Source organism: Poecilia reticulata, chromosome 1 (genome assembly GCF_904066995.2).
Source record: "Poecilia reticulata chromosome 1, P_reticulata-male-v2, whole genome shotgun sequence".
Classification (NCBI taxonomy): domain Eukaryota; kingdom Metazoa; phylum Chordata; class Actinopteri; order Cyprinodontiformes; family Poeciliidae; genus Poecilia; species Poecilia reticulata.
The window spans coordinates 10,310,049-10,324,425 of record NC_088830.1 but is presented as its reverse complement, the minus strand read 5'-3'; positions in this window follow the sequence as shown (position 1 = coordinate 10,324,425).

The following is a 14,377-nucleotide window of genomic DNA, read 5'->3' as shown; positions in this document are numbered from 1 at the left end:
GTTCCTGGAAACTGCAGATGTGGCGTTTCCAAGAACTCCCCTTTCTGTCAGCCCAGAAAGGGGCTGGGTGCCGCGCCTTCCTCAACTGTACTCATTTCCAAGGAATGTCAAGAACTTTGAAAGACCCATGCGAAGATCTTTTTGATCTTAATGGACTCTGTTATGAACTTCATTATTAAAAAGGCAGTGGCGAACGAGTGGGGTGGAGGGAAACTGTGGTCATTTACAATAACCTTGGTGTCCAGAAAGCATAACTCTGGTCTCGTGTGTTTGCTGTAACAGTCTGACTGATTTGTGTGCTTTTCTCCTTTGCAGAGGTACCGATGAGATGTGTTTGTGCAGTGACTTTTAAATGCGTGTGAAATTGGTGGAGTTGCTCCTTAAAGACTCGAAAGCCGTCAAAGGACTTGCCTGCTTCCAGTTCCTTTAGCTACAGCTGCATCCTCTGGTCTTGTTAGGCATCATGTGTCTTCTGTACGCTGCAGAATCCAGGCTTTCAAGCGGCAGAAGGCCTTTTAAAAGCCTTTGTGCCTTTTCCCCCTCCCCCACTTCTTATGCTGTAAGATTAACTTAAAAATATGCAACAAAAAGGGGGAAAAAGTACCATCTCCACAGTTTGCTCGATGCTGATGTTTAAATGGGTATTTAAAGTTGGTGTATGTGATGCTGTTTGCACAATTTATCCTTCATAAATGTAGTTGTTTTTGTGTGGTAAATGAGGAATCATTTTCTTGGAGTCTGATTTTATTTAGACTGTTAGAAATCAAACGATTCATTCCCCCAATGGGATCACGTGGGCTCCAGTCGATTCCCATTGGACGAAATAAATTGCTATACCTGCTTTGTTTGGCACTTTAACGAGTACTTTTGATGTTTACATGTTTACAAAGACTTGAGGTTTATCAACATAGCAGCTGAGATTAACCCGAGCACTTTAAATGAATATTTAAACCACATGAACATTTTTGTTGTGTACATGTCAAAAGAAACTGATTGCGTCCCATTTTTTTTCCTCCCCCTTTGTGTAATCGCATTTGTGTTTTAAATACGGCAAGTTTATCTATATAAACTCTATAATCTTGTCCCAGCATAAATGAATGTGATATCTGCATACTGCACTTTATATGCCACCTGTTATACAATAAAACAGTATGAACTATTCTAGGACTGAGCATTTTGTTTGACATGAAATGCAGAGAGCTGCAGTTTGGAGTTCAGATCAAATCACAGATGTTAAGGACATTCACTGTAATTTACAAACACTCCCGTAAAAAATATTTATCTGCCCTATTTCATCTTTTTTTTTTACTAAGGGGTGAAGAGGAGTTTTTCTCCAGACTGTGGCGTGCTGCGGGTGTCAAAACAATAAATCCACAAATGTCCAGATGGATGCGCTCCGAGGGGAGTGTTGAAACCGTGATACACACTCCCTGACGCACACACACACGCACGCATGCACACACGCACACATACACACACCCTCTTCACTTCACCCCCACCCCGGCCAAGCAACCCACGACTCCGATCCTCACACTTAACCAAAGGCGGCAGAGATGCCCAGATGCCACTGGGATGAATTACAGAACGATAACATAAGGGGTCAGTTAGGTCCGAGGACAAATACTCACCTCCTCCCCTACCCCACTGTGGGACCACCCACACACATACACACACAAATATGCAAAGTCATAAAACCGCTGCAAACACGAGGCCATGTATAAACACCCTTGTTCCAAGTCAGACCACATGGTCATCTGGGAATCTGGAGAATCTCTTTCTTGTAGTTGGTCAAGGACGCTCACCACCACGTCCTTTTCTCTAAGACCTCATCTGTCTTTATCGTACTGAAACTGAAAAGATTATTTGGCTGCTGCTTGGCTTCGTTCTCTTCATAGTGACAACCTAAACCGGAAGAAAATCAGTGAGCACTAGAGTCGTAGAGTTTAGGTTTACGGCCTGAGCCTGAAACGAAACTCACTCCGGGTCAGCCCAGAATTCTTAGCTTGATGATCTGATTGGCTCAAGCTTCTGTGCAGCGTTTGATAAGTCTGCAATTCTCGTTTTGCGTTTGCAGCAGTGGAGATGGGATCCATTCAGTCACACGCCCCAGAAGATTTGCACCTGACTCACCCTTCATTTACAGCAAGCGACAAGATGGAGCCGGAAGATGTTAAACAAAAGCTAAAAGCAGGAGACGTTACACTGCTTTCTTAAAAGGTGGTCTCAAAACAAAAGTAGTAACATTGTATTTAAAATACAACTTGGAGCTCAGTCCTTCATCCATTGCAGGACAACCATGTATGCACACACTCAGTTTAGAAAGACCAAATAATCTAACATTCCTGCTATTGGACTCTGGGATGAAGCCAGAGTACCTGGAAAGAAGCACATATGCACAGGGGGAACGTTCAAGCTCCGTGCAGGAAGAGCCCAGATCTGAAACAGCCCCTTCCTGTAATTTCCGCTTGATTTATTTTCAACATCAAGAGATCTGTGTCACAAATTTGGCAATTGATAGGGAGGAATTAGTGGCAAAGATTGCATTTAGCCACAGTTTCATTTGTTCCCCCTGCTATCGACTGCCAGCTAAAGGTTATATATAATCCACCCTGTTATCTTCTCCTGCTATCGTACACCGAGACCGGGATCCTCTCCCAGCTGGAAATCCAATCCTCCACCAGAGATCAATAGCATCCTATTTCTTTTGCACTAGTCAATGACTCAATAGTAGCATGAAATGGACTTCGGCTCGGTTTTTAGTAAAATTCAGCATATACTCGATACTAAGCACAGTCTGACCTCTGCATGTATTGACGAGTGTCAGAGCCACGGCCTCACCCTGACCTGATCATTTTGTTGGTCTTGTGGTTGAACTGCTCCGAGAATCGATGTTCTCTTATACAAAGAAGATGACAGAAGCTGGTGCTTGTGCACTCTCAGCAGAAAAGGGAAGAATTGGAGCTACTTATTGTGATCTATACTGCCTTGTCGACAACAAGCGCACTCCATAACCCTCCTTATCACCACAGACCAGGGATCGCAGGAAGGAAGAGACGGAGAGGTGGCTGAAGAAACGCTGACCCGACCCTGGTTCGGCTCGGTGATGGTTGAGAAAGATGAACCGAGACGAATACTTTACGGAGTATAAATTTCACTGGATTGGGCTGAAGTGGGATGAAGTAGGCTTCTCTGGGCCTGATTGCCCAGGGCATGACTCCCGGTCAATGAAGCTGACCTGAGGGGAAGGACATTGAACTGAATGAAGCTGAACTGGGTTTTTTGCACCGCACTTGACAGGGATTATCGGCAAGCGTTGGAATTTCAATTACTTGGAAAAACAAACAATATTTCAAAGGAGCTGTACAGATTGAGGACGACATTACCTCAATCTGTAAAAGTCCTGCTCAATTTGGGAGTAAGTCTTGGGGTGAACCAACAGATTTTGGAGTCTTTTCATGAGCAAAGTCGCAACACAGCATCCTATGCACAAAAAGTCAACACTGCCACATTTTTCCAAGTTGAGGAAAACGATAGTTCACTTGTAAAACTTACATATCTGGACTCCAGAGCTGCCAGACGGTGATTATGTATTAAATGATTGTAAACTTAACCTACACACAGTCACACCAAGCGGCAAAGAAAAATTTGCCGCCTTCTATTTTTGAGAAGGAAAAAAAAACAGCAGGATTGTAAATTTTAAGTTGTTCATTTTTTTTTCAAACCTATAAATCAACATCTTGAAGGTTGAAGTTGCTGGTTGACCTTTCATGACCTCTGAAAACATTTCTTAATATCTTTATAATTATAGCAGCACGAACAAAAAATGTTGCTGCACAAACGCAGCACAAATGACACCGATTCTATCTGATATGAAGAAGGTGGTGGGGGGAGGTGGGAGCCGGTTGACCTCTCATGACCTCTGGAAGTGTTTTTTTAATATCTTTAAAATGATAGCGGCACAAACGAACATTTTTGCTGCACAAACCTTTGACACTAAGAAGGTGTGGGGGGCCAGCTTCACTCAGGTCTTTCAGTCGTATATCTAATAACTAAAACCTACAGATCCAAAGAGCTCAACAAAAAACAACTGGATTTTCTTCTGTCGCCGCGTTGACCTTCATTTCGAACCTCTCGGGCGTCCTCACATCTAGAAACTTCAAACCGCCGTGCAGCATATAATGCATCCATCCTTTCAGCGATCCAGGGAGGGTCAAAGGACATCTCAGATAGAGAATATAAATTGTCTTAATGGAAATGCTGCATTGTTGACTTTTCCTTCCATTTTGCTTATGTTTTCTTTTCTTCCTTCCTTTCTGTCAAAACTCGCAGCAAAAAGCGATGAGAATGGGGGAGGAGAGGTGAACACCCCCAACAGCAGCCTGGTCCCTTCACAAAAGGGGTGCATCTGCCATAAAAGGGTGGAGGGGTGGGGGGGTCAACAGGAGCAACCCGGCTGCTGGGAGTCGTATCTTGCGGCCCGATCCTCCTTTGTGTCAGCCATTATCTCTACAATGGAACGCTAATGGGAGGCTTGGTTTTCCAAGTGACACTGATTAATGGTTGGGAATGTTGGCTAAGATCCTGCTCCCCATTATCAGGAGGAGCCTATACTTATCTGGCCTTGAAGTTTCAAGTGAGGCTGGGACTTCAAAGGAATGTTTAGATTTTTTTGGGAAGCAGAATTAAAGTTTGACTAAGCTTGCACGGTATCTCGGTAAATTACAGTTACTGCAATTGTCCCCCTCCCCCCTCCCTCCTCCGCTGGCCCCCTTTATTTTGAGAACACAACAAAATCACGACTGATGACAACGACTGGAATGTATATCAGCAGTAGCATTGTGTGTCGTTTTAGCCTTCAGTAGCGTCCCGACCCACAGAGCTGATCCCTGATGTTAAAAGAAGATAACCTACCAAAGTCCATAAAAACTGCGCAGTGATGCTCACCTGAACATTTGGGATAATATGACGAAAACACTTATTTCCTAATCCTCTGAAGGTGACGCAGAGGGTCTACTTAAGAATTTAAACAAAGATTCAATAAGCAAAGCAGTCATTCTTCAAACCTTATGGCTTCATCACGGAGGAATTGTGAAGTCATTAAACTTAGAGGTAGCACAATGCCTACACCCCTTCCAGTTTAATCCCACACTTCACTATAAAAGCATCTTATAGTGGAGTCCTCACGCTCTTTTCTCTTCTCCTCCCCTTTCACCTCCAATTAGCCTGGGTTTTTTTTTTTTTTTACGACACAAAGGGAAGTTTGATCTCATTCTGCTTTCTTGGATGGACCCTCTGAACGCCAGCAAAAGATCTGAGTCACTCCCTGCATCCTCTTTTCCCTTATTATTACCGGCCGTCTAATATTTCTTTGCATTGAACTGTTACTACAGTTCAGGCAACGTTTTGAAAAAGAATTTGACGAAACCCCACTAATTTACAGACTGCAAACTGGAAATGATGATCCACAAGACAATGAAGCCATGATGGAGCCTCCAGAGATAAGCCACTGACTGTAACGCTTCACTTTGCACCAATGCATAATGCGTTGTTGAGAGTTTTTTTTTTATTAATTGGTAGGTAAATGGAAAGAAAACCCTCATCTTCTTTACTTATGTAAACCACGCAAACTCTCTACGTCCTAAGCTTGTTTGTTCCAAGACTTGGACTTATTATAGCTGTGAAGCTGGACTGTCTGGATGAAGTCGGCCATTTGACGGAAATCATCTAGTGGCCCCCCGCGGGGCTTTCTTTGCCCAGCAGCGTGATGTGAAATCCCTGCAGTTTGTCCGTCTGTTAGGCTGCAGCACAGCGTTACGACGGGGCAGAGAGTCCTGCCACTACACTACACTGCTTTTGGACTGAGAGTCAAGCTTTTATTTATTTATTTCATCAATCTCTTATTGTTCACTCTAAATAAGAAACGTCCATCTGCCTAACAGCGAAACATTTTTTTAACAGTTGGTCATTGTAAATACAAACATATTCAGATAATACTCCCTGTGTTACAGAGCAAATGAAGAAATGGCAGCTTTCTCTGAGTAAATCACAAATCATTAACTATGCAGCTTATTCAGTTGGTTATATGACAAAGTATCGAGAAAAATTCATTTAGTAGTTATATGAATTAGTGACAGAACCACATTGGCCTCCATCTCACTCGAAGCCCTTCATCTCTACATGTATGTTTATTGATTTCATTTTATTTTAATACAATTTCTGGCGCATGCTGTTACCCAACCTCTGCTTTTAAAAGTATTTAAAAGACATCCATGATACATTTATATTGTTTGTACTAAACAGCCTTGTTAATAAGCACAAATATTAGCATTTCCCTCTGGTGCGTGTGTGTGTGTGTGTGTGTGTGTGTGTGTGTGTGTGTGTGTGTGTGTGTGTGTGTGTGTGTGTGTGTGTGTGTGTGTGTGTGTGTGTGTGTGTGCCTTTCTGACACATTAATGGAAAGTCTTGGGCCGACTCACTGCCCAGATCTTAATGTTACAGTTGTTTCAGGGGTGACCTGAAACAGGCTGTAAATTAAAGCATCTTAATGTTTCTTATTTCACAGAATGTAAGTGGCATTATTCAGCAGCAGCATCCTGCTGTACAAGAAGCATGACGTTAATCTTCCAAAGCATTTCAGAGTTTATTATCAAACACCAAAACGTCATCCTGGAAGCCACCTGCAGTTTCGTCTGGTCTGTATTCCACTTTTGTTTTTTTATTTCTCTCTTGATTCTTATTCTCTCAAACCCCTCTGCCCTCTGAGCACCATGCCAAAACCCGATATTAAAAAAGATTACCTAAAATCGACACGGGGAACTTCCTGTCCCCCGCCTGCTTCTCATCTACACTCTGCCAGGAGAGATTTGGAGGCGTGACAACAATAATTGGAGTGAGGGTGGAGCGGATTTACCATGGGAGGGACAAGTTTCGCTTCTGTCTGTCCTACTCAAACTCTTTATCTTCTGCCAACTAGATGTTGAAGGGAATGACAACAACTCAAAACAGAGCAGCTGAAAAACCTTTAATAGAAAAGTAACCACAAAATGAACTCTAAGTCTGTCAACTCATCAAATTTTCACTCAAAACTGTAGTTTTTTAATACTCTTTATCTTCTTTTTCTGGTATTCACCGTTTTTTTTTTTCTTTGCTAAGAGCTTTGGTCTTTAGGATTTTTTGTTTTTCTTGTGATGTTTGGTTTGTGTTATGATATGGTAGTTTGACATCACTGTTCAACTTAAATTCATTTAGTCCTTTTATTTCTCTATATGTGACATTGTTTTTTTATTGTTGTTTATCGTCAGATCCTTGTTTTCCATTGTCACAGTGGTGTTGGTCATGCTTTTCTTCATCGGTTGCCATATGTTTTTGGTTTGACCGTTTCTTACATTGTTCTCTGCTGGGTTGCTCTTAGACATCCTAACCAATTTGATTTCATTTGAAGGTGAAATAAACAGGATTTTTCCAGAGCCGAAACTCTTTGGCTTTCAGATCCACCATGTTTTTTTTAGTTTTTTTATTTGACCTTTATTTAACCAGGAAACAATCACATCATTCCACCCTGCCAGCAAATTTCATGTCTTAAAAAAATGTGGCTGTTGGTTTGGAATGCAAACCAGCTGGAGAGAAGAACGCCTGGGCAAGAGGAGCTGAAGATTCGTCTCCTCTTGCTGTCATGTTTTCCTGCCGCTACGATTCTGTTCAGGAGTCGCACGAGTCACACTGACCTCAATTCGCCGGTTACCACCGAGGGCGCCAGCACCACTAACTGTAACGCTCTGGGACTTACACACACACACACGCACGCACGCGCACACACACACACGCACTTCATTACACAACTGGAAAAGAAAATCTTTTCTCCCTTGCTTCTGCTTTAGCATACGCTACAAGTTACACAGTGCTTTCAAGCACCGAGCCACTTACACAATCTCCTTCTTTTATCTCTCGTGTAACTACAATATGGCTCACTCATGCGCCGAAGTGCATGTCAGCCCACCAAGAATGTGTAGCACGCTCTCAGAATTGCAGATTATCCTGATGAATGTTTCATGCGTATGTCTGAGATCTTTTTTTTTCCTTTTGCATCGAACATGTAGGCGCTGACATATAGATAACTTTCTATTCCCGAGAGGGCACTCGCTGAGGCATAACATCCTGCGACTTAAACTTACTTCTTATCTGCTTCCAAATATCAAATAGCCTCAGGGTTTCATAAATGCACCCTTACATCCACAAACAAACTATTACACTGTATATTCTGCGTAACACATGCCTCCTTGTGCGGACAGTGTGTCATTTTGCCTTCTCCTCTCTTTCTTGCCGCCTTTGTCTCTGCTAGTTATCTCTACTTTCTGTACAGTTTGAGACGGTTGCCAAGGCTCTTGCATACATTTCACTGTCCCTGATAATGCACACAGTGTGGTGAAATCCCCCCCCCCCACCCACCTCCCAGATGAGGAGTGGGCTGAAAAGCATCTCACTGTGCCTGAGGTCCCACCAGATAAGCCATTGTAAGCCTTTCAGTATGACAATACAGACTCTGCGAGGCAGGATATGGGTCATTGGGTCAAAGGGACAAAGTGTTGCGTATTAGATAGGAATTATGAATGTGGCTCCCCTCTCCTCGTCCCTATCTACCATAGATAATCACCTGCAGATTATCCCTCTTTGGATCCTGGCCTTAATCAAACTCCTCTTAGGGAAAGTAAATGGTGCGTGTTGACATGTTTTTGGGTGTGGCTAAAACAGCAGAACGCTGCTAATCAGCGGGAGACGTAGAGATGCAGGAAGAGCTATCAGATGAGGTTAAAGTGACAAAAGCAAGGTAGTCTACTTTGGGTGAGTTATGTAGGGGGTGACAGTGACATAACAATGATTACGCACACAAGTGGCCTCCCTCAAGATAAAACCAAAGGATAAGCAAAAATGACTGAAAGCGTTTTTTTGGTGTGTTTTTTTTGGCATATTGTCTTTTCCTCTTGCTCTGTATCTTTTCATTTTCTTGCCTTCATCTTAAGGTTTGTCAACTTATCAACTAAGGGTTTGAGAAATAAATAGGTCAACATGTTGGTTGTTAATTTATTATTAATATTATTTACTAGCTGGTTGTGAAGTTAGCACATGTTCACCAATCAAGCTAAGTCCAGCTCAGCTTATCTGAGCATGATGAGTGGAATCAGGGCAGAACATCGAGCCCGGCCACGTCTAAAGCTCCATAATATGTTTTATCTCATTTGTTTAATCCCGCACAAAGAACATCTACATGGAAATCCATGGTTATTTAAATTTACATGCTATAAGTCAGACAAGCCACGGCAAGCTAACACGCGGCTAAGTGTCGAGCTAAGATGCTAAAATCGTATTATCCACTAGCCTAGCTAAATCACAGGTTCAGCCCAATTCTGTGTATTTACATAACATCACTTCACAACATTTGTCAAAGACAAAAAAAAAAAAAAACAAGTTACACATTGGAGTAAGAGTTAGAATTAAATCTAACTCCACACATTTACATGCAATTCTCTTAGCTAGGCTACATTTTGGATAAACTAAACCCTTTTTCAATGAATGTTTGGGGGGAAATGATGACTTACTAGTTTTTATTCATCAATCTGGGGCACAATATTTCTTTACCAATATTGCACAACATGTACATGTTTAATGAGAGACTGAAATATAATGTCTTGTCCAAAGATTACCTACGCTCTTTAGTATCACTAACGACCAAGAGTAGTGACTGACAAAGCAGGTTGTTTTTGAAAAATTTTTAGTCCAGAGATGACAACATCCCGCTGAAATTGTTACATGAATGTGAAAGTGGCTTTGCAGTAAGGAGGAATCAAAAATATTAAAAGCATATATCATCATCTTTGTAACTTTTCAGGAGAAGTCTTAACCCACAAGAGGAACTTCGAGACCCATAAAATCATGAAGTGGCTGGGCCCGTCTGTCTGTAATTCCCCAGAGTGATGAAAGATTGCCCGCGGCAGAATTTTGTCATCCTAAAATCTAAAACTCTGTCAGCAGTCAGATAGAAACTGTAGCATCAGCTCCAGTCTCCCTGCATTGTGAACCCAATGTGCTGCTTTATCTCTGTGCAACTTGCAACAGTTGTATAACATATAGCAACAGTAAAGGGAAGCAGCTGAAAGTCTCAATTTCATAATAAATGTGGCTTTTACTCTTGGTTTAGGTGTCAAAACATCATTCTGCCATTTGACTCAAACTAAAATTGTTAATTTTCAAACAACGGCATGATGTTTCATCCTCACTTCATAGCTACTTCTATAGCTATACCAGCTATAGCTATACTGGTAAAAAATAAAATTATAATATCATGAGAAAGACTGACATATTTCACATTTTTTTATCTTTTAATGTTGGTGATTATAACTCACAACTAATGAAAACAACAAATTCAGCATCTAATAATTTTTCTTTTTGAATGGAATTACTGATTTAAATCAACTTTTTCATGATATTCTAATTTTTTTTACCAGCACCTGTACGTTTGGTTGTAAATGACAAAAACAAAGTACTGATAGACAATCTCTTCTTTCATTGGCTCAGACACAGAGAAAACTAAGTACTTGATACCACCAATATTTGTGGGCAAACATGGGAAAGAATCACTTGGAAACATCAATTATGTTAATAATGCAGTCTTCCAATGGTATTGTGATCTAACAGATTACATAGACATTTTTACTTTTTATGTAATCATAACAGATTGCATAAAAAGTAAAAGTAGCAAAAGTAAAATAGCTCATTTTCTTATTTAATAAACATTATCGATATTTCTATGTCACGGTGGCATCAATGGGCTGGCCGCTGAATCTGTTAGAACTATGTGTTGTCGTTGTGCCACATCATTATCCCTCAGATACGGATAACTGTCTTAAAGCAAAGCTGCCCTTTGTTTGCCAGTAGTTTTTCAAACTGGGAGATTTGTGAGGATATAAACTTTTAATTTTCTCAAATTTAACTAATTTATCCTGCATAGCAGGAACTTTTTAAGAAAGCAGAACTCATTTTATTGTTTTCTGTTTTGCCAATTGGCCACTATGAATCCACTCAACATATTCCCATCGCAATGCATTTTTTCCTCATAAAAGCAACATTTTCCCTATTTCAAAAAAATCCCTATATCGGAAAAAGAAGTCATAGTTGTCTATGTGTTTATGTATATGTAGCAAAGAGGAAAAGCACTTTATGCATGACAGACCTAATAACCTCCCAGTGGCTTACAGAGATAAAAACATCTGGTCCGTGGCTGGATTCGGTCCAGATCTGCAGCTCAATCTGGACATCAACATGTCCTCCGGTTCACATGTTCCAAAGCCACTTTGCTCTGTTCAGAGCTGCGAGAGGACTGGTTCCCCTTCCAGCTGTCATCAGATGAAAAGAGGGAACATTTTAGACAAATCATTGGCCAAGAAGGACAAGACAATCATGTCAACATGTTTGGCCATATAAAAAAGGAACATCGTAAAGTCAAGGCAAATAGTGAAACTACTTTTTGCATTTCTTTTTTTTTTTTGTCACGTTTTGTGGTCATCAAGCAAATAAATTCAAACAGACAAAAATAACTGAAAAAATACAAAATACATTTTTTTTAATGCTTGAAAAGAAAAAAATCCTGTTCCAAACCGAACCAGCCCAACGTGGAAAGTAACTGCCAAACAACTGATTGTGTCAAATTTAGTGTCATCAGCGGCCAGAAAGAGTTTACACTAAATGGCAACAAGTCTTTTACATCATCATGGGGAGTTTTAGCCTACTCTTTTTTGCAGGATTTAAAAAAACACTGAGCGTTTTAGCTGCATGTCGGATGCTACAGAAAGCATCCAAACAGTTGCACTGATGTCTGGTTAGTAACCCATGTAGAGTATTTTTTTTGTTTCCAAATATCTTAAGATGTTTCTGGCAAATGTACGACAAATTTATTTGTTCTTTTGGGTGGTTTCACCAAAGCCTTACAGATGCCTGTGTCACTTTTTTCCCAGACTGATAAATGTCCCAGGTGTTGTTTCTCATCTGTTTCAAAGTTTCAGTCAATCAGTGAATTGTGTTGCCTTATCGTACTTCATGTTGCGAGACAGGTTCTGTGCCAGTAATTTCTTGATACTACAGCTCAGGCCGTAATAAAGCCACAATTCTGCGAAAAAGCCAAAGAATCTGGGTTAATCCCTGTTACTTTGTGATTTAGTAGTCCTTTGCAGGATAGCGTTTGTACTTTCTCAGGTTATCTTTGTCTTAGAATGCCTTTGATGATCTGAGGCATGTGTGTAGTGCACAAAAACAAGATAAAAAAAAAACACTTGTGCTTTTAAGTTAAATGGTTCTCATATCCTGGTTGTGCTTTACTTTGGCATTCTTCCCACTTTCATATCTGCGCATGCTGACCTGGTCAGTTGCAAAAGGTCGTGGCCCAGTAGCGCGAGGGTGTTGGGTTGTTGAAGCCGGGGCGAGTTCAGGATGTCTGAGCCCCTCTTGTTATAAGCAGCGCCCCCACCACGCCTCCCTCCTCGTCTGCCGTCTCTTTTAGTGGGGTACTGAAATGAACTCCGTAGGAGGGCGCGGCGCTCCGTTGCAGGCGTCTGCTTGCAGCACCCCACCCCAAAGCCGAGGAGGGCCAGCTAGCCATCTGCGCCCTTTGTCTGAGTAGTGGGGGATAGCGGGGCTGTTTCTTTTCCAGACACCCCTTCTGCACACAAGTATACGCAAAACGGGACGGCCCGCAAGAGAGGGGCAAACGAAAAGATTAACTACAAGGTGGAGGAGGTGGAGAAGATCCGGCCTCGTTCTGTTTATCGATTATTCACGTCCCTTTTCACTAGAAAGACCGAAAGAAAGAACAACTTTTTCCCCTCTCCCCCAAGTCTCTCACTCAATCAGAAGAATATATCAGCACTTGGCTCTTCTTTCTTCCACTTAGTTTCTCCCATCACTGTGGCACACAATGGCAGCCTCTGTCTGGCTGGGAGTAACCAATGGACTCTCCAAAACGGTTCACATAGCTCATTGTCTTTGTCCAGACATTTTAGAGCAAGAAAGAAAAAAAAATCCTTCATCGTTTCTTCCTCGCTCGCTCACTCTCTGAGTTGTTCAGAGAGTGAGAAACACAACTTCTCAAAAGTTGTGTTTTGAATTTGCCAAACAACGGATCAGGATTTGTGTTGATGCATTATATAAAAAAGTAATAATGATAAAAGAGAGTTAGTGTATCTTTGGTGACTTGACTTATAATCAATTTCCATGTCCAGTTTGGTAAACCTCCCTGGGAATAAGGCATCCCAGAGCAACCTGAGGATTGGACAGGACACATCAAATCACCACTCAAAACCTGTGAGAACAGTTTGGTTCTGATAAAGCTTTAGACAACAGATGTAGATCCACTCCATGAAAAGAATAAAACACAACTTGATTACATGGCAAAGCCATGAGGGATTCCCTCTGTGTGTATGTGTGCTTACCATGAAGGCTTGACCTCATCTGTGAATTTTTATTATTTTTTTTGCATGCACTTGTCTGGCGCAAATCATCTCAACAGTAAAGTTCCCACTCCTGCACTCGCTCACCCCATCCAGCCTCATTGTGTGCAGAGAATGAAAGACCTAGTTTTTGGCTGTGGAGGTTGGAGGACCCTCTCTGCTGCTCTATCCCTTTGGCCCTTATTGTTTGGCCGGGCCTCTGCCTTGCTCGAGGCCCATCCTGGACCTATTTACCCAGAAACAACCAACTGCTGAGGTCATCCTGTTTTCACCAGTGGTCACCAATAGGAGAAGATGGTCTTAACATAGCAAGGTTATGACAAGAGAAGCACTCTTTTAGTTGTGTAAAATGGGGCGTCTTCCCTACTATATTTTTGTACTTTTATGGTTTTGGTTGTTTCCTATCAGACTTTTTCTGGTACCAAATGGAGTTTTTTGGCAAGCGAAGTTTTGTATCGCCCATGAATCAATTACTGCCTCGCACAGGGATATTTCTTACCCTCTTTAACAAATGACAATGTCAAGAGTATTTCTACAATCTGTTCATAGTCTACTGTACAAAATCACTAATATATGACTAAGTTGGTCAGAATTATTTGGCTTGCTCAAGAATCAAACTCAAGATCCAAGCAGGCATCAGAAGATTGCTGATGAGTTCACCCAACTCTCATTTTGCACCACTTTAGAGGTTTTGGTTGTTTCGTTCTTCATGTTGTTCTTTTTTCAAGTGCAAACAGTCTGACGCAAGACGTTTCATATCAACATTGCATGAGTTTTTACCTGCTTTGACCAATATATATGCAAAATATAATAATATTCTGCTGTTATTTAGGTAATAATGAATAACAGATTCAAAGAAAAAGTGGTTTCTAGTTGTTTTGGTT